Source organism: Phyllobates terribilis, unplaced genomic scaffold (assembly GCF_046119375.1).
Source record: "Phyllobates terribilis strain yellow unplaced genomic scaffold, ASM4611937v1 Scaffold_414__1_contigs__length_1644244, whole genome shotgun sequence".
Taxonomy (NCBI): Eukaryota; Metazoa; Chordata; class Amphibia; order Anura; family Dendrobatidae; genus Phyllobates; species Phyllobates terribilis.
The window spans coordinates 246,214-266,023 of record NW_027363174.1 but is presented as its reverse complement, the minus strand read 5'-3'; the positions used below and the strand labels follow the sequence as shown (position 1 = coordinate 266,023).

The 19,810-nt window shown below is 43.7% G+C and overlaps 11 non-coding genes and 1 pseudogene across 11 annotated transcripts; all 12 read left to right on the top strand.

The window, feature by feature from the left end:
- Positions 1-107: 107 nt before the first annotated feature.
- LOC141226464 (U2 spliceosomal RNA) lies at positions 108-298 on the top strand. The gene has a single exon (XR_012293595.1). It is a non-coding gene; the product is annotated as a U2 spliceosomal RNA (small nuclear RNA).
- Positions 299-1,420: 1,122 nt separating this feature from the next.
- LOC141226463 (U2 spliceosomal RNA) lies at positions 1,421-1,611 on the top strand. The gene has a single exon (XR_012293594.1). It is a non-coding gene; the product is annotated as a U2 spliceosomal RNA (small nuclear RNA).
- A 1,120-nt stretch (positions 1,612-2,731) lies between these two features.
- On the top strand, positions 2,732-2,922 carry LOC141226462 (U2 spliceosomal RNA). Its single transcript, XR_012293593.1, has one exon. It is a non-coding gene; the product is annotated as a U2 spliceosomal RNA (small nuclear RNA).
- Positions 2,923-4,043: 1,121 nt separating this feature from the next.
- LOC141226460 (U2 spliceosomal RNA) lies at positions 4,044-4,234 on the top strand. Its single transcript, XR_012293591.1, has one exon. It is a non-coding gene; the product is annotated as a U2 spliceosomal RNA (small nuclear RNA).
- Positions 4,235-10,684: 6,450 nt separating this feature from the next.
- On the top strand, positions 10,685-10,871 carry LOC141226284 (U2 spliceosomal RNA). The gene has a single exon (XR_012293496.1). It is a non-coding gene; the product is annotated as a U2 spliceosomal RNA (small nuclear RNA).
- Positions 10,872-11,991: 1,120 nt separating this feature from the next.
- LOC141226459 (U2 spliceosomal RNA) lies at positions 11,992-12,182 on the top strand. The gene has a single exon (XR_012293590.1). It is a non-coding gene; the product is annotated as a U2 spliceosomal RNA (small nuclear RNA).
- A 1,119-nt stretch (positions 12,183-13,301) lies between these two features.
- On the top strand, positions 13,302-13,492 carry LOC141226458 (U2 spliceosomal RNA). Its single transcript, XR_012293589.1, has one exon. It is a non-coding gene; the product is annotated as a U2 spliceosomal RNA (small nuclear RNA).
- A 1,121-nt stretch (positions 13,493-14,613) lies between these two features.
- Positions 14,614-14,804, top strand: LOC141226457 (U2 spliceosomal RNA). Its single transcript, XR_012293588.1, has one exon. It is a non-coding gene; the product is annotated as a U2 spliceosomal RNA (small nuclear RNA).
- A 1,120-nt stretch (positions 14,805-15,924) lies between these two features.
- On the top strand, positions 15,925-16,115 carry LOC141226456 (U2 spliceosomal RNA). Its single transcript, XR_012293587.1, has one exon. It is a non-coding gene; the product is annotated as a U2 spliceosomal RNA (small nuclear RNA).
- Positions 16,116-17,237: 1,122 nt separating this feature from the next.
- On the top strand, positions 17,238-17,428 carry LOC141226076 (U2 spliceosomal RNA). The gene has a single exon (XR_012293305.1). It is a non-coding gene; the product is annotated as a U2 spliceosomal RNA (small nuclear RNA).
- Positions 17,429-18,549: 1,121 nt separating this feature from the next.
- On the top strand, positions 18,550-18,641 carry LOC141226379 (U2 spliceosomal RNA; annotated as a pseudogene).
- Positions 18,642-19,430: 789 nt separating this feature from the next.
- LOC141226294 (U2 spliceosomal RNA) lies at positions 19,431-19,612 on the top strand. Its single transcript, XR_012293506.1, has one exon. It is a non-coding gene; the product is annotated as a U2 spliceosomal RNA (small nuclear RNA).
- Positions 19,613-19,810: the final 198 nt, after the last annotated feature.

Genomic DNA, 19,810 nt, shown 5'->3' with positions numbered 1-19,810 from the left:
CTAGAGGTTGACAGCATGTCTTCTTAACGGGAGTCCAGGTGGCCATCTCCACAAATGGACTTTTCAGAATCCTTGGGTGGCACCGTAGTCGGAAACCAATTCTGGTTATCGCTTCTCGGCCTTTTGGCTAAGATCAAGTGTAGTATCTGTTCTTATCAGTTTAATATCTGATACGTCCCCTATCTGGGGACCATATATTAAATGGATTTTTAGAACAGGGAGATGGAAAAAGAGCTTGCTCTGTCCACTCCACGCATTGACCTGGTATTGCAGTATCTCCAGGACCGGTGCACCCCTTCTTTAATGCAGTTTCTAAAATCAGAAAGAATTGAATTCAATGCTTTTTGTTCATTTTGCTTGTTTGTCGGATTTTGGGATGGACTCTTTGGCTTTGCTTTTCTTCTCCTCATTGGATTTTTCATGTTAAAAGTTGCAGAAGCCAGATGACAAGCTCATTTTGGTTCAACTTCAGCAACTGTGCATTGCATTGCCATGTAATGTAATGTAATGCAATGCTATCTATCTAGCTCTCCCTCTATACTTCCTTTTGGATAAACAGACATATTAGGCAAGCATTTTGGAGCTTTCACCTAAATAACTACAGGTGGTGAGATAAGCTGCACAATATAATTGACCTTTCAGTATATTGTTGCACACACACCATCTATTTAGCAAATGCCCTTGTTATCAACAGCAGCCTTTTAAACTCACCTGAGCTAACAGGTATGTGAGCTGGTTACTCTGCTGCGCTTAAAATTTCTTTTTTGGTTTGCTACAATGCCTTTTCTGAAACGTTGTCTCCCTCTGCTGGAACACTGACTTCTTTCATTTAATGCCTGCAGACTATAAAAGAGAAACCAACCCAAAAAGTTTGGTTGATTAGTCTGTGGCATTCTTTTAAACTGTTGCTTATGGCGGTCTCTGTGAGCTTCTCAGTGACATTCAGCCATCCAGGTATCCCGCCTGCAGTAGACGGAATGTGGCAATGGAACGCTGGCTGCGCGTGTCATAATAGGCTCTGAGCCTTTATATACCTGCGCACAGCAGCAGCCACCTTCAGTCTGCTGCTGGACAGCCAGCAGCAGCAGCAGCAGGAGAGGTAATTAATCAGCAACCCTCCTGCTAAGGGTAGACAGCTGCTCGTTCCACCCCCCCCCCCCGCCTTAATTGGTTCTCCTCCCTTCCAACGGTGTTGAGGCGGGTGGGAACAGCCGGGGGTTGAGGGTACTGTGCTAAAAGAGGTGGAGTTATGCAGATCTAAAACGCGTGGATTGCAGCAGCAGCAAGCCGAAAAGTGCAGGCATGTGAGGGATCTAGAGGTTGACAGCATGTCTTCTTAACGGGAGTCCAGGTGGCCATCTCCACAAATGGACTTTTCAGAATCCTTGGGTGGCACCGTAGTCGGAAACCAATTCTGGTTATCGCTTCTCGGCCTTTTGGCTAAGATCAAGTGTAGTATCTGTTCTTATCAGTTTAATATCTGATACGTCCCCTATCTGGGGACCATATATTAAATGGATTTTTAGAACAGGGAGATGGAAAAAGAGCTTGCTCTGTCCACTCCACGCATTGACCTGGTATTGCAGTATCTCCAGGACCGGTGCACCCCTTCTTTAATGCAGTTTCTAAAATCAGAAAGAATTGAATTCAATGCTTTTTGTTCATTTTGCTTGTTTGTCGGATTTTGGGATGGACTCTTTGGCTTTGCTTTTCTTCTCCTCATTGGATTTTTCATGTTAAAAGTTGCAGAAGCCAGATGACAAGCTCATTTTGGTTCAACTTCAGCAACTGTGCATTGCATTGCCATGTAATGTAATGTAATGCAATGCTATCTATCTAGCTCTCCCTCTATACTTCCTTTTGGATAAACAGACATATTAGGCAAGCATTTTGGAGCTTTCACCTAAATAACTACAGGTGGTGAGATAAGCTGCACAATATAATTGACCTTTCAGTATATTGTTGCACACACACCATCTATTTAGCAAATGCCCTTGTTATCAACAGCAGCCTTTTAAACTCACCTGAGCTAACAGGTATGTGAGCTGGTTACTCTGCTGCGCTTAAAATTTCTTTTTTGGTTTGCTACAATGCCTTTTCTGAAACGTTGTCTCCCTCTGCTGGAACACTGACTTCTTTCATTTAATGCCTGCAGACTATAAAAGAGAAACCAACCCAAAAAGTTTGGTTGATTAGTCTGTGGCATTCTTTTAAACTGTTGCTTATGGCGGTCTCTGTGAGCTTCTCAGTGACATTCAGCCATCCAGGTATCCCGCCTGCAGTAGACGGAATGTGGCAATGGAACGCTGGCTGCGCGTGTCATAATAGGCTCTGAGCCTTTATATACCTGCGCACAGCAGCAGCCACCTTCAGTCTGCTGCTGGACAGCCAGCAGCAGCAGCAGCAGGAGAGGTAATTAATCAGCAACCCTCCTGCTAAGGGTAGACAGCTGCTCGTTCCACCCCCCCCCCGCCTTAATTGGTTCTCCTCCCTTCCAACGGTGTTGAGGCGGGTGGGAACAGCCGGGGGTTGAGGGTACTGTGCTAAAAGAGGTGGAGTTATGCAGATCTAAAACGCGTGGATTGCAGTAGCAGCAAGCCGAAAAGTGCAGGCATGTGAGGGATCTAGAGGTTGACAGCATGTCTTCTTAACGGGAGTCCAGGTGGCCATCTCCACAAATGGACTTTTCAGAATCCTTGGGTGGCACCGTAGTCGGAAACCAATTCTGGTTATCGCTTCTCGGCCTTTTGGCTAAGATCAAGTGTAGTATCTGTTCTTATCAGTTTAATATCTGATACGTCCCCTATCTGGGGACCATATATTAAATGGATTTTTAGAACAGGGAGATGGAAAAAGAGCTTGCTCTGTCCACTCCACGCATTGACCTGGTATTGCAGTATCTCCAGGACCGGTGCACCCCTTCTTTAATGCAGTTTCTAAAATCAGAAAGAATTGAATTCAATGCTTTTTGTTCATTTTGCTTGTTTGTCGGATTTTGGGATGGACTCTTTGGCTTTGCTTTTCTTCTCCTCATTGGATTTTTCATGTTAAAAGTTGCAGAAGCCAGATGACAAGCTCATTTTGGTTCAACTTCAGCAACTGTGCATTGCATTGCCATGTAATGTAATGTAATGCAATGCTATCTATCTAGCTCTCCCTCTATACTTCCTTTTGGATAAACAGACATATTAGGCAAGCATTTTGGAGCTTTCACCTAAATAACTACAGGTGGTGAGATAAGCTGCACAATATAATTGACCTTTCAGTATATTGTTGCACACACACCATCTATTTAGCAAATGCCCTTGTTATCAACAGCAGCCTTTTAAACTCACCTGAGCTAACAGGTATGTGAGCTGGTTACTCTGCTGCGCTTAAAATTTCTTTTTTGGTTTGCTACAATGCCTTTTCTGAAACGTTGTCTCCCTCTGCTGGAACACTGACTTCTTTCATTTAATGCCTGCAGACTATAAAAGAGAAACCAACCCAAAAAGTTTGGTTGATTAGTCTGTGGCATTCTTTTAAACTGTTGCTTATGGCGGTCTCTGTGAGCTTCTCAGTGACATTCAGCCATCCAGGTATCCCGCCTGCAGTAGACGGAATGTGGCAATGGAACGCTGGCTGCGCGTGTCATAATAGGCTCTGAGCCTTTATATACCTGCGCACAGCAGCAGCCACCTTCAGTCTGCTGCTGGACAGCCAGCAGCAGCAGCAGCAGGAGAGGTAATTAATCAGCAACCCTCCTGCTAAGGGTAGACAGCTGCTCGTTCCACCCCCCCCCCCGCCTTAATTGGTTCTCCTCCCTTCCAACGGTGTTGAGGCGGGTGGGAACAGCCGGGGGTTGAGGGTACTGTGCTAAAAGAGGTGGAGTTATGCAGATCTAAAACGCGTGGATTGCAGCAGCAGCAAGCCGAAAAGTGCAGGCATGTGAGGGATCTAGAGGTTGACAGCATGTCTTCTTAACGGGAGTCCAGGTGGCCATCTCCACAAATGGACTTTTCAGAATCCTTGGGTGGCACCGTAGTCGGAAACCAATTCTGGTTATCGCTTCTCGGCCTTTTGGCTAAGATCAAGTGTAGTATCTGTTCTTATCAGTTTAATATCTGATACGTCCCCTATCTGGGGACCATATATTAAATGGATTTTTAGAACAGGGAGATGGAAAAAGAGCTTGCTCTGTCCACTCCACGCATTGACCTGGTATTGCAGTATCTCCAGGACCGGTGCACCCCTTCTTTAATGCAGTTTCTAAAATCAGAAAGAATTGAATTCAATGCTTTTTGTTCATTTTGCTTGTTTGTCGGATTTTGGGATGGACTCTTTGGCTTTGCTTTTCTTCTCCTCATTGGATTTTTCATGTTAAAAGTTGCAGAAGCCAGATGACAAGCTCATTTTGGTTCAACTTCAGCAACTGTGCATTGCATTGCCATGTAATGTAATGTAATGCAATGCTATCTATCTAGCTCTCCCTCTATACTTCCTTTTGGATAAACAGACATATTAGGCAAGCATTTTGGAGCTTTCACCTAAATAACTACAGGTGGTGAGATAAGCTGCACAATATAATTGACCTTTCAGTATATTGTTGCACACACACCATCTATTTAGCAAATGCCCTTGTTATCAACAGCAGCCTTTTAAACTCACCTGAGCTAACAGGTATGTGAGCTGGTTACTCTGCTGCGCTTAAAATTTCTTTTTTGGTTTGCTACAATGCCTTTTCTGAAACGTTGTCTCCCTCTGCTGGAACACTGACTTCTTTCATTTAATGCCTGCAGACTATAAAAGAGAAACCAACCCAAAAAGTTTGGTTGATTAGTCTGTGGCATTCTTTTAAACTGTTGCTTATGGCGGTCTCTGTGAGCTTCTCAGTGACATTCAGCCATCCAGGTATCCCGCCTGCAGTAGACGGAATGTGGCAATGGAACGCTGGCTGCGCGTGTCATAATAGGCTCTGAGCCTTTATATACCTGCGCACAGCAGCAGCCACCTTCAGTCTGCTGCTGGACAGCCAGCAGCAGCAGCAGCAGGAGAGGTAATTAATCAGCAACCCTCCTGCTAAGGGTAGACAGCTGCTCGTTCCACCCCCCCCCCGCCTTAATTGGTTCTCCTCCCTTCCAACGGTGTTGAGGCGGGTGGGAACAGCCGGGGGTTGAGGGTACTGTGCTAAAAGAGGTGGAGTTATGCAGATCTAAAACGCGTGGATTGCAGCAGCAGCAAGCCGAAAAGTGCAGGCATGTGAGGGATCTAGAGGTTGACAGCATGTCTTCTTAACGGGAGTCCAGGTGGCCATCTCCACAAAAGGACTTTTCAGAATCCTTGGGTGGCACCGTAGTCGGAAACCAATTCTGGTTATCGCTTCTCGGCCTTTTGGCTGCGATCTAGTGTTGGTTTTACTGGCATTGGTTGTAGTTGGAAGGTGCCTGGGGTACCCCGCCTCTTGGCCTTGGGTTCGGGTCCCACTCTTGTAGTGGGGCTTAGGCCCTTGCTGCTATAAGGAGGTGGGCTTAGTCCCTGGGCAACGGGTTGCGATCCCAGCTGTACAGTCCTAGGATTGTTCAGCGACTCCTTAGTTGCGGAAATCCCCCATTATTGGTTGCGGAAATCCCCGTTTTCCTGTTGCGGAAATCCTTGTTTCACCATGGATTCAGATCCAGGTGAAATTCCGACCTATGCCCGGTTACGGCATACGGTGCGGTTTTACTTCCATGAGGGAGGTAAAGATAACAGAGGTTTACGTTTTATTGTGGATGATCTTCTTGTGAAATTTTTTTCAATCCAGAAATCCGAGATCCTGGCAATCCAAGACTACCCGAAGCGTGGTGTATACGATGTCACATTCACTGAAAAAGGTATCCACCAAGATTTTTGCCGTAAAATGAATGATCCTGATATAATTTACCAGAGAAAGCCAATCTTTAAAGGTGTTAAAATTGTCGAACATGAATTAGATGTGATAAAAACTGTAATTGTTAAAATTTACTCTCCTTATACAAAAGAAAGCGATGTTATTTCATTTTTATCCAATTATTTCAGCAAAGTGGTAAGCCATGGAAAAGTTATGAATGAGTGCGGAGTTTGGGCGTGTAAGTGGAAATTTACGGTGACATGTATTAAGGACCCTTCAAGTCCGGGGGGTATAAGACTTCCCCCAGCACGTTTTAGAATTGGAAACACGAATGGTGACCTCTTTTTTAATGGGATGCCAGCATTCTGTAGGAAATGCAAAAAATACGGCCATTCTAACTGTGACATTACTTGTGTAGCCTGTGGGAGCAAAGACCATAAAACTGAAAATTGTACAACTGGAATTTTTTGTAGCAACTGTGTTTCCAGAGGTCATGCTTTTTCTCATTGTCCTTTTAGGAATACCTCAAAGAGAGCTCAAGCTGGGCAAACAGAGAGACCTTCACCCCCTGAACCAGAAAAGCCCTCACCCCCTGACCAACCCTCGGCTGGTTCGGACAAGCCCGCGGAGGAGAATGAGGGGGAGAGTATGGAAATACCGACCGAGGATGGTGAGCCATGGTGTACTGTTGGAAACTCGAAGCAAAAGAGGGAACGGCGTGGTAACCCACAAACAGAAACCCCTGCGGAGGGACCGAGGGTGGGTGCTACAGGCCAATCCTCACCTTCGAATCCTCCTGGGAATACTCAAGGGCGCGAACAGTCTGGCCAAAAAAACGCAGGTTGCACGGAGTGGATAGGGCACCTAAGGAAGTACCCCCACCGGAACCCCCGGATGGAAGTGGGAAACCTCAAACGGTGCCTTTACAGGGTGAGGAGGTTGCCAATGTCCCACCCCCTTCAGAAATGGAGGGGGAGATGGAGATGGCTGACTCAGTGATCCTGGAAACTCCTGAAAATAAGTGGTCAACGTCTGAGACGCATGTGCTCGATACGATTCCCCCAGATGGTGCCTCGATAGGGGTCCAAATGGGGGTTCGTGAGCAAAGAGGCAGGCAATACGACCAAGCAGAGTTGGACAGAATGGAACAAGAGTATATCCTGGGAGGTCTACGGTCTGGGACACTAACAGATGAGGAGTCCTCCGTGACGGGCTCTCTGTTGACGATCAATGATCCCTCATCTCCTGGAATAGAAATATAAACCAGCTGAGGTAAGAGTTTGAAAGAATGCTAAATTTCCTTTTTTTCTCTTATGGCAGGGATTAGTGGTTTTTCTCTTAACGCTAGAGGGTTGAAAACTAAGACCAGAAGAGTTGCTCTCTTTGATTTTTTATCCTCTCTAACAGCTACAGTTTTCTTTTTACAGGAATGCTGCATCCCACACAGTTTAAATTATACAGAATATGAGACTGATTGGGCACATGGACCCTCAGTATGGTCAGGATCAAACGGGTCCAGGTCAGCAGGGGTCGCCATTCTTTTTAAAGGGAATGTTTTTATTGACTCTGTTCAAGAGGTTTTACCAGGTAGAATTTTATTAGTAAAAGCTTTTATTGATGGTTTTAAATGGCAATTTTTAAACTTTTATGGAGCCACAGATAAGCAAGAAAGAGCTGATATGTTGAATATGTTACCCTTATTTATTAATGATTCTGTCCCTCTTATTTTATCAGGAGATTTTAACTGCATTTTAGGTGGAGAAAAAAGGTTCTCAAGCTCCACAAGTAGGAATTATGATAAAACGTCTTTTATGTTAAAAAATGTCATACAAGATTTTAATTTAACAGATGTTTTTAAGGAGTGTAATAAAGACTTGCCTGCAGAGGAATGGGTAACCTGGAGCAACGTGAATTGTAGCTCCAGGATTGATTTTATTTTCTGCTCTAAAAATGTATTGCCTTTTAAATGTGAGCTTTTATCTAATGTTTTTTCTGATCACAAACTTTTATCCTTTTATGTGAAATGTAATGATTTTAAGAAAAAAGGAAAAGGTACCTGGAAGTTAAACATTTCCCTTTTAGAAGACCCCCAAGTTTTATCTGATTTTACTGAATTTTATTTACATTTTAAAAGAATAAGAGACCCCCATATCCCTATAAGTAGGTGGTGGGAAAAGATGAAAAAGAACATAAGAGATTTTTTTATGAAGGTTGGGGTCCAGAAAGCTAGAGAGAAAAGAGAATTTTATTGGCAACTCAACACTAGATTGGAGACCTTATATAAATTGAAGAGCCATGAGATTGAAGTAGATAAACAAATTAGTGACTTAAAAAGTGAAATTCAGCATACCTTGGAACAGAGAGGTAAAGAGTTAATTTTCCATGCAAAGGTCCAACATGTTGAAAATAATGAAACCTGTTCACGATATTTTTTTAAATGTATGGTGAAAAATCGTGTTTTTATTGAATCAATGGAAGGTAAACAAGACATAGAGGGTATTTTAGCTAAAGTGCATGAATTTTATTCCGAGCTTTTTAACACAAAATCTGTTGATGACCATTTTATGAAAAGTACTTTGGATGAAATTACAACTGTTTTAGACCCTGTCTCACAAGATGTTTTATTACAGAGTCTAACTGAAGATGAGATATCTGAGACCATAAGAAGCTTTAAGTCTGGTAAAGTACCGGGGCCTGATGGTATACCCATAGAATTTTATAAGGTTTTTTATGATATTTTACAGGAGGATTTATTTTATGTTTTTAGTGAGGTTTTTAATACAAAAACCCTACCGAACTCCTGGAAGAAAGGTGAGGTCTCCCTTATATACAAAAAGGAAGACAAAACGCAACTAAGAAATTGGAGACCTATCACCCTTCTAAATTGTGATTACAAAATAATGGCAAAAATTTGTGCAAATAGACTTAAAAAGGTAATAGGTAACATAATCCACCCAAACCAAGTGTGTGGCATACCAGGAAGGAGTGTTTGGGAAAATTTGAATCTAATCAAAGATGTAATAGATGACACAAAGTCGAGGGGAAATAAGCTGGCGGTCCTGTCTCTCGACTTTGAAAAAGCATTTGATAGAGTGTCACACCAATTCCTTTTTAATGTTTTAGCTAAAATGGGTATACCAGAAGGTTTTTTATGCTCTCTCAAAGCATTTTATCATGGTTGCACTAGTAAGGTTTTAGTAAATGGTTTTAAGACAAGTGATGTGTTTTTAAATTCTGGTGTAAAACAAGGTTGCCCTCTGTCCCCCTTGTTATTTATTTGTGCCCTTGAACCCCTACTCAGTGTCTTAAGGAGAGACAAGCAAATCCGAGGCGTCCATTTGCCAGGTGGGGGAGGGCTAGAAGCAAAAGTTACTGGATATATGGATGATGTAGCCATAACATGTAAAGATGCCCTGTCTATCCGGAAAACACTACGGCAAGTGGAATACTTCTGTGGTGGATCTGGTTTTAAAGTAAATTTTAATAAAAGCTGTATTTTAAATGTGGGGAATATGATTTTAAATGATGTACCGGTTCCTGAATGTGACTCTGTAAAGATTCTAGGTGTGATTTTTAACGAAACAAACAAAGGTAAAGAAAGCTGGGATCTTGTGGCACAAAAGGTAAATCAAAAACTATGTATGTGGAGGTTGAGGAAATTAACAATGGAAGGGAAGGTACTAGTTATAAAAATGGTAATTGTGCCTTTGTTATTGTACTTAAGTTTGGTGTTCCCCCCCCCCACACATACCTTTACGAAAATAATCAAAGCTTGCTTCACTTTTTTCTGGAGCTCCAAGATGGAGAAATTGAAAAGAGAGTTAGTGGTCAAGCCTAAAGAGAAAGGCGGTAAAGATTTCCCCGATTTTAGAGCTTTTGTTTTAATAAGATTTTTTGTTTTATGTTTTAATGCACTGTCGAAAAATAGTTATTGGTCATATTTTATCCGTTTTAACACAGGTTATTTTATGAAACGTCATGGATGGTTTGAAACAGTTTTAAGTTCCCCATATGCTCTTAATACACCAGAAAGCTATAAGATTTTAGGAACTATTGTAAACACGTATGACTTAAAAGGGAAAAGTGCAGAAGACTTAAGAGATAGCAAGATGATTTTAAATGGTTTCAAACAAAAGGAATCAATTGTACAGATTGGGAATTTTAATGATAATAAATGTACTGACATATGGAAAGTTATTAATGAACCCTATCTTTTTAATTCCCAGAAGGACCTGGCCTGGAGCTGTGTGCATGATTGTCTTCCATGTCGGGCATTCCAACACCGAAGAGGACTCGTGAGAACTGCCAGATGTCCAAGACAAAGATGCCTCGGAGATGAGACTGTTTTACATGTTTTATGGACTTGTCACTTTGCACGACAAACATGGACTACAATATTTCCTTTGCTTCAAAAAATGACAAACATTAAGGATCTTACTTTTGAAACTGTCTTATTTGGTCGTGTGGAGTGCCCCAACGCCAGCAAGAGGATCATCGCATGGAAGACAATCAGTACCATCAAAGAAGCTCTATGGAAGGCCAGGAACATCCTTCTTTTTAAACACGATGTTTTATCTGTGAAAGATGTTTTAGAGTTGGCTTTTAGTGAAATGTATATGTATTATTTATTGGATAAAAAGAGAAATGTAATTTTATCAAAACAATGGCTGGTAAAAGAATGGAACACAGCAATCTAAACACATTGTCTGTATTTTAATGTAATTTTATTGCCTTATTGAACTGAAATCAATTTATGTACGAATGTATTTTAAAATGTAATGATTTTATGTTCATATCTAATGTATTGTAATTAAGTTTTATCCAATAAACGGGTGTACCTATGTTTGGGTACATTCCAAGTCAAAAAAAATCTGTTCTTATCAGTTTAATATCTGATACGTCCCCTATCTGGGGACCATATATTAAATGGATTTTTAGAACAGGGAGATGGAAAAAGAGCTTGCTCTGTCCACTCCACGCATTGACCTGGTATTGCAGTATCTCCAGGACCGGTGCACCCCTTCTTTAATGCAGTTTCTAAAATCAGAAAGAATTGAATTCAATGCTTTTTGTTCATTTTGCTTTTTTGTCGGATTTTGGGATGGACTCTTTGGCTTTGCTTTTCTTCTCCTCATTGGATTTTTCATGTTAAAAGTTGCAGAAGCCAGATGACAAGCTCATTTTGGTTCAACTTCAGCAACTGTGCATTGCATTGCCATGTAATGTAATGTAATGCAATGCTATCTATCTAGCTCTCCCTCTATACTTCCTTTTGGATAAACAGACATATTAGGCAAGCATTTTGGAGCTTTCACCTAAATAACTACAGGTGGTGAGATAAGCTGCACAATATAATTGACCTTTCAGTATATTGTTGCACACACACCATCTATTTAGCAAATGCCCTTGTTATCAACAGCAGCCTTTTAAACTCACCTGAGCTAACAGGTATGTGAGCTGGTTACTCTGCTGCGCTTAAAATTTCTTTTTTGGTTTGCTACAATGCCTTTTCTGAAACGTTGTCTCCCTCTGCTGGAACACTGACTTCTTTCATTTAATGCCTGCAGACTATAAAAGAGAAACCAACCCAAAAAGTTTGGTTGATTAGTCTGTGGCATTCTTTTAAACTGTTGCTTATGGCGGTCTCTGTCAGCTTCTCAGTGACATTCAGCCATCCAGGTATCCCGCCTGCAGTAGACGGAATGTGGCAATGGAACGCTGGCTGCGCGTGTCATAATAGGCTCTGAGCCTTTATATACCTGTGCACAGCAGCAGCCACTTTCAGTCTGCTGCTGGACAGCCAGCAGCAGCAGCAGCAGGAGAGGTAATTAATCAGCAACCCTCCTGCTAAGGGTAGACAGCTGCTCGTTCCACCCCCCCCCCGCCTTAATTGGTTCTCCTCCCTTCCAACGGTGTTGAGGCGGGTGGGAACAGCCGGGGGTTGAGGGTACTGTGCTAAAAGAGGTGGAGTTATGCAGATCTAAAACGCGTGGATTGCAGCAGCAGCAAGCCGAAAAGTGCAGGCATGTGAGGGATCTAGAGGTTGACAGCATGTCTTCTTAACGGGAGTCCAGGTGGCCATCTCCACAAATGGACTTTTCAGAATCCTTGGGTGGCACCGTAGTCGGAAACCAATTCTGGTTATCGCTTCTCGGCCTTTTGGCTAAGATCAAGTGTAGTATCTGTTCTTATCAGTTTAATATCTGATACGTCCCCTATCTGGGGACCATATATTAAATGGATTTTTAGAACAGGGAGATGGAAAAAGAGCTTGCTCTGTCCACTCCACGCATTGACCTGGTATTGCAGTATCTCCAGGACCGGTGCACCCCTTCTTTAATGCAGTTTCTAAAATCAGAAAGAATTGAATTCAATGCTTTTTGTTCATTTTGCTTGTTTGTCGGATTTTGGGATGGACTCTTTGGCTTTGCTTTTCTTCTCCTCATTGGATTTTTCATGTTAAAAGTTGCAGAAGCCAGATGACAAGCTCATTTTGGTTCAACTTCAGCAACTGTGCATTGCATTGCCATGTAATGTAATGTAATGCAATGCTATCTATCTAGCTCTCCCTCTATACTTCCTTTTGGATAAACAGACATATTAGGCAAGCATTTTGGAGCTTTCACCTAAATAACTACAGGTGGTGAGATAAGCTGCACAATATAATTGACCTTTCAGTATATTGTTGCACACACACCATCTATTTAGCAAATGCCCTTGTTATCAACAGCAGCCTTTTAAACTCACCTGAGCTAACAGGTATGTGAGCTGGTTACTCTGCTGCGCTTAAAATTTCTTTTTTGGTTTGCTACAATGCCTTTTCTGAAACGTTGTCTCCCTCTGCTGGAACACTGACTTCTTTCATTTAATGCCTGCAGACTATAAAAGAGAAACCAACCCAAAAAGTTTGGTTGATTAGTCTGTGGCTTTCTTTTAAACTGTTGCTTATGGCGGTCTCTGTGAGCTTCTCAGTGACATTCAGCCATCCAGGTATCCCGCCTGCAGTAGACGGAATGTGGCAATGGAACGCTGGCTGCGCGTGTCATAATAGGCTCTGAGCCTTTATATACCTGCGCACAGCAGCAGCCACCTTCAGTCTGCTGCTGGACAGCCAGCAGCAGCAGCAGCAGGAGAGGTAATTAATCAGCAACCCTCCTGCTAAGGGTAGACAGCTGCTCGTTCCACCCCCCCCCGCCTTAATTGGTTCTCCTCCCTTCCAACGGTGTTGAGGCGGGTGGGAACAGCCGGGGGTTGAGGGTACTGTGCTAAAAGAGGTGGAGTTATGCAGATCTAAAACGCGTGGATTGCAGCAGCAGCAAGCCGAAAAGTGCAGGCATGTGAGGGATCTAGAGGTTGACAGCATGTCTTCTTAACGGGAGTCCAGGTGGCCATCTCCACAAATGGACTTTTCAGAATCCTTGGGTGGCACCGTAGTCGGAAACCAATTCTGGTTATCGCTTCTCGGCCTTTTGGCTAAGATCAAGTGTAGTATCTGTTCTTATCAGTTTAATATCTGATACGTCCCCTATCTGGGGACCATATATTAAATGGATTTTTAGAACAGGGAGATGGAAAAAGAGCTTGCTCTGTCCACTCCACGCATTGACCTGGTATTGCAGTATCTCCAGGACCGGTGCACCCCTTCTTTAATGCAGTTTCTAAAATCAGAAAGAATTGAATTCAATGCTTTTTGTTCATTTTGCTTGTTTGTCGGATTTTGGGATGGACTCTTTGGCTTTGCTTTTCTTCTCCTCATTGGATTTTTCATGTTAAAAGTTGCAGAAGCCAGATGACAAGCTCATTTTGGTTCAACTTCAGCAACTGTGCATTGCATTGCCATGTAATGTAATGTAATGCAATGCTATCTATCTAGCTCTCCCTCTATACTTCCTTTTGGATAAACAGACATATTAGGCAAGCATTTTGGAGCTTTCACCTAAATAACTACAGGTGGTGAGATAAGCTGCACAATATAATTGACCTTTCAGTATATTGTTGCACACACACCATCTATTTAGCAAATGCCCTTGTTATCAACAGCAGCCTTTTAAACTCACCTGAGCTAACAGGTATGTGAGCTGGTTACTCTGCTGCGCTTAAAATTTCTTTTTTGGTTTGCTACAATGCCTTTTCTGAAACGTTGTCTCCCTCTGCTGGAACACTGACTTCTTTCATTTAATGCCTGCAGACTATAAAAGAGAAACCAACCCAAAAAGTTTGGTTGATTAGTCTGTGGCATTCTTTTAAACTGTTGCTTATGGCGGTCTCTGTGAGCTTCTCAGTGACATTCAGCCATCCAGGTATCCCGCCTGCAGTAGACGGAATGTGGCAATGGAACGCTGGCTGCGCGTGTCAAAATAGGCTCTGAGCCTTTATATACCTGCGCACAGCAGCAGCCACCTTCAGTCTGCTGCTGGACAGCCAGCAGCAGCAGCAGCAGGAGAGGTAATTAATCAGCAACCCTCCTGCTAAGGGTAGACAGCTGCTCGTTCCACCCCCCCCCCCGCCTTAATTGGTTCTCCTCCCTTCCAACGGTGTTGAGGCGGGTGGGAACAGCCGGGGGTTGAGGGTACTGTGCTAAAAGAGGTGGAGTTATGCAGATCTAAAACGCGTGGATTGCAGCAGCAGCAAGCCGAAAAGTGCAGGCATGTGAGGGATCTAGAGGTTGACAGCATGTCTTCTTAACGGGAGTCCAGGTGGCCATCTCCACAAATGGACTTTTCAGAATCCTTGGGTGGCACCGTAGTCGGAAACCAATTCTGGTTATCGCTTCTCGGCCTTTTGGCTAAGATCAAGTGTAGTATCTGTTCTTATCAGTTTAATATCTGATACGTCCCCTATCTGGGGACCATATATTAAATGGATTTTTAGAACAGGGAGATGGAAAAAGAGCTTGCTCTGTCCACTCCACGCATTGACCTGGTATTGCAGTATCTCCAGGACCGGTGCACCCCTTCTTTAATGCAGTTTCTAAAATCAGAAAGAATTGAATTCAATGCTTTTTGTTCATTTTGCTTGTTTGTCGGATTTTGGGATGGACTCTTTGGCTTTGCTTTTCTTCTCCTCATTGGATTTTTCATGTTAAAAGTTGCAGAAGCCAGATGACAAGCTCATTTTGGTTCAACTTCAGCAACTGTGCATTGCATTGCCATGTAATGTAATGTAATGCAATGCTATCTATCTAGCTCTCCCTCTATACTTCCTTTTGGATAAACAGACATATTAGGCAAGCATTTTGGAGCTTTCACCTAAATAACTACAGGTGGTGAGATAAGCTGCACAATATAATTGACCTTTCAGTATATTGTTGCACACACACCATCTATTTAGCAAATGCCCTTGTTATCAACAGCAGCCTTTTAAACTCACCTGAGCTAACAGGTATGTGAGCTGGTTACTCTGCTGCGCTTAAAATTTCTTTTTTGGTTTGCTACAATGCCTTTTCTGAAACGTTGTCTCCCTCTGCTGGAACACTGACTTCTTTCATTTAATGCCTGCAGACTATAAAAGAGAAACCAACCCAAAAAGTTTGGTTGATTAGTCTGTGGCATTCTTTTAAACTGTTGCTTATGGCGGTCTCTGTGAGCTTCTCAGTGACATTCAGCCATCCAGGTATCCCGCCTGCAGTAGACGGAATGTGGCAATGGAACGCTGGCTGCGCGTGTCATAATAGGCTCTGAGCCTTTATATACCTGCGCACAGCAGCAGCCACCTTCAGTCTGCTGCTGGACAGCCAGCAGCAGCAGCAGCAGGAGAGGTAATTAATCAGCAACCCTCCTGCTAAGGGTAGACAGCTGCTCGTTCCACCCCCCCCCCGCCTTAATTGGTTCTCCTCCCTTCCAACGGTGTTGAGGCGGGTGGGAACAGCCGGGGGTTGAGGGTACTGTGCTAAAAGAGGTGGAGTTATGCAGATCTAAAACGCGTGGATTGCAGCAGCAGCAAGCCGAAAAGTGCAGGCATGTGAGGGATCTAGAGGTTGACAGCATGTCTTCTTAACGGGAGTCCAGGTGGCCATCTCCACAAATGGACTTTTCAGAATCCTTGGGTGGCACCGTAGTCGGAAACCAATTCTGGTTATCGCTTCTCGGCCTTTTGGCTAAGATCAAGTGTAGTATCTGTTCTTATCAGTTTAATATCTGATACGTCCCCTATCTGGGGACCATATATTAAATGGATTTTTAGAACAGGGAGATGGAAAAAGAGCTTGCTCTGTCCACTCCACGCATTGACCTGGTATTGCAGTATCTCCAGGACCGGTGCACCCCTTCTTTAATGCAGTTTCTAAAATCAGAAAGAATTGAATTCAATGCTTTTTGTTCATTTTGCTTGTTTGTCGGATTTTGGGATGGACTCTTTGGCTTTGCTTTTCTTCTCCTCATTGGATTTTTCATGTTAAAAGTTGCAGAAGCCAGATGACAAGCTCATTTTGGTTCAACTTCAGCAACTGTGCATTGCATTGCCATGTAATGTAATGTAATGCAATGCTATCTATCTAGCTCTCCCTCTATACTTCCTTTTGGATAAACAGACATATTAGGCAAGCATTTTGGAGCTTTCACCTAAATAACTACAGGTGGTGAGATAAGCTGCACAATATAATTGACCTTTCAGTATATTGTTGCACACACACCATCTATTTAGCAAATGCCCTTGTTATCAACAGCAGCCTTTTAAACTCACCTGAGCTAACAGGTATGTGAGCTGGTTACTCTGCTGCGCTTAAAATTTCTTTTTTGGTTTGCTACAATGCCTTTTCTGAAACGTTGTCTCCCTCTGCTGGAACACTGACTTCTTTCATTTAATGCCTGCAGACTATAAAAGAGAAACCAACCCAAAAAGTTTGGTTGATTAGTCTGTGGCATTCTTTTAAACTGTTGCTTATGGCGGTCTCTGTGAGCTTCTCAGTGACATTCAGCCATCCAGGTATCCCGCCTGCAGTAGACGGAATGTGGCAATGGAACGCTGGCTGCGCGTGTCATAATAGGCTCTGAGCCTTTATATATCTGCGCACAGCAGCAGCCACCTTCAGTCTGCTGCTGGACAGACAGCAGCAGCAGCAGCAGGAGAGGTAATTAATCAGCAACCCTCCTGCTAAGGGTAGACAGCTGCTCGTTCCACCCCCCCCCCCCGCCTTAATTGGTTCTTCTCCCTTCCAACGGTGTTGAGGCGGGTGGGAACAGCCGGGGGTTGAGGGTACTGTGCTAAAAGAGGTGGAGTTATGCAGATCTAAAACGCGTGGATTGCAGCAGCAGCAAGCCGAAAAGTGCAGGCATGTGAGGGATCTAGAGGTTGACAGCATGTCTTCTTAACGGGAGTCCAGGTGGCCATCTCCACAAATGGACTTTTCAGAATCCTTGGGTGGCACCGTAGTCGGAAACCAATTCTGGTTATCGCTTCTCGGCCTTTTGGCTAAGATCAAGTGTAGTACCTGTTCTTATCAGTTTAATATCTGATACGTCCCCTATCTGGGGACCATATATTAAATGGATTTTTAGAACAGGGAGATGGAAAAAGAGCTTGCTCTGTCCACTCCACGCATTGACCTGGTATTGCAGTATCTCCAGGACCGGTGCACCCCTTCTTTAATGCAGTTTCTAAAATCAGAAAGAATTGAATTCAATGCTTTTTGTTCATTTTGCTTGTTTGTCGGATTTTGGGATGGACTCTTTGGCTTTGCTTTTCTTCTCCTCATTGGATTTTTCATGTTAAAAGTTGCAGAAGCCAGATGACAAGCTCATTTTGGTTCAACTTCAGCAACTGTGCATTGCATTGCCATGTAATGTAATGTAATGCAATGCTATCTATCTAGCTCTCCCTCTATACTTCCTTTTGGATAAACAGACATATTAGGCAAGCATTTTGGAGCTTTCACCTAAATAACTACAGGTGGTGAGATAAGCTGCACAATATAATTGACCTTTCAGTATATTGTTGCACACACACCATCTATTTAGCAAATGCCCTTGTTATCAACAGCAGCCTTTTAAACTCACCTGAGCTAACAGGTATGTGAGCTGGTTACTCTGCTGCGCTTAAAATTTCTTTTTTGGTTTGCTACAATGCCTTTTCTGAAACGTTGTCTCCCTCTGCTGGAACACTGACTTCTTTCATTTAATGCCTGCAGACTATAAAAGAGAAACCAACCCAAAAAGTTTGGTTGATTAGTCTGTGGCATTCTTTTAAACTGTTGCTTATGGCGGTCTCTGTGAGCTTCTCAGTGACATTCAGCCATCCAGGTATCCCGCCTGCAGTAGACGGAATGTGGCAATGGAACGCTGGCTGCGCGTGTCATAATAGGCTCTGAGCCTTTATATACCTGCGCACAGCAGCAGCCACCTTCAGTCTGCTGCTGGACAGCCAGCAGCAGCAGCAGCAGGAGAGGTAATTAATCAGCAACCCTCCTGCTAAGGGTAGACGGCTGCTCGTTCCACCCCCCCCCCCGCCTTAATTGGTTCTCCTCCCTTCCAACGGTGTTGAGGCGGGTGGGAACAGCCGGGGGTTGAGGGTACTGTGCTAAAAGAGGTGGAGTTATGCAGATCTAAAACGCGTGGATTGCAGCAGCAGCAAGCCGAAAAGTGCAGGCATGTGAGGGATCTAGAGGTTGACAGCATGTCTTCTTAACGGGAGTCCAGGTGGCCATCTCCACAAATGGACTTTTCAGAATCCTTGGGTGGCACCGTAGTCGGAAACCAATTCTGGTTATCGCTTCTCGGCCTTTTGGCTAAGATCAAGTGTAGTATCTTTCGAAAAGGCGGTTTTGGATGTTGGCCGCCCTAGTAGATTGATACATTATGCACACTGGGGTTTAGGCGCTTGTTAGTACGCCAGGTGGCTAATATAGTCATCTGGTGGAAAGCATGGCCCCCCAGGATCGACGCCATTGGGCCGGGGAAGATCGAAAGCCCGAAGTGTGAAGTGCCCCAGGAGTGGTGACCCTGGGGTGCCTTAACTCACTGGGATTGGGAACCCCACTTGAGTTTATGGCACATTTGCACAAGCACTTCAAATTTTCTTTCTTCGCACACACCCTTATTCCGGGCCTTCTGGCCTTAGGATGGGGAATTATTCAATTCCCGGTCGAAGGTCCGGGCAGTATTATACTGTGAAACCTTCACTATTTATTTAATTTCTTTGTCACTGTGTGTCCACTTATTCACGTGTGTCACGTCCTACTAGGATTTTGTCGGGATGCGGTTCCCTTACGGGTTCCTCTTTTGGCAGGTCTAGGGGGGGAGTGTGTGGCCATCAGGTTCCGCTCCCCCCTGATCCCCCCTGGCTCTCCTCTTTCGGGAGGAGAGCGTTGTTGGCTCCCCCCTTCCGGGAGGGGAGCACAGTCTTTGGCTCCCAGTGCCTTGCTCGGGTGAGAACTCGGGCAGGTGCTGGGGGTAAGATTGGGTCGCCTCTGGCTTCGGCTGGAGGTGGCTTTTTGTCCCGGTTCCTCGCTGTGGCCTTTTGGCTCGGAGGGACGGGGAATGGTTTGGGGGACCCTTCTCCTTTTGGAGAGGGTTTCAAGAACACCAGCATCCTAGTGCACTTTTTTTGTGGCACTTGTCACTTTTTTAAGCGCACTCGGGTTTTGTACACGAATTCGGGCTTTCGAAAAAAAAAAAATCTGTTCTTATCAGTTTAATATCTGATACGTCCCCTATCTGGGGACCATATATTAAATGGATTTTTAGAACAGGGAGATGGAAAAAGAGCTTGCTCTGTCCACTCCACGCATTGACCTGGTATTGCAGTATCTCCAGGACCGGTGCACCCCTTCTTTAATGCAGTTTCTAAAATCAGAAAGAATTGAATTCAATGCTTTTTGTTCATTTTGCTTGTTTGTCGGATTTTGGGATGGACTCTTTGGCTTTGCTTTTCTTCTCCTCATTGGATTTTTCATGTTAAAAGTTGCAGAAGCCAGATGACAAGCTCATTTTGGTTCAACTTCAGCAACTGTGCATTGCATTGCCATGT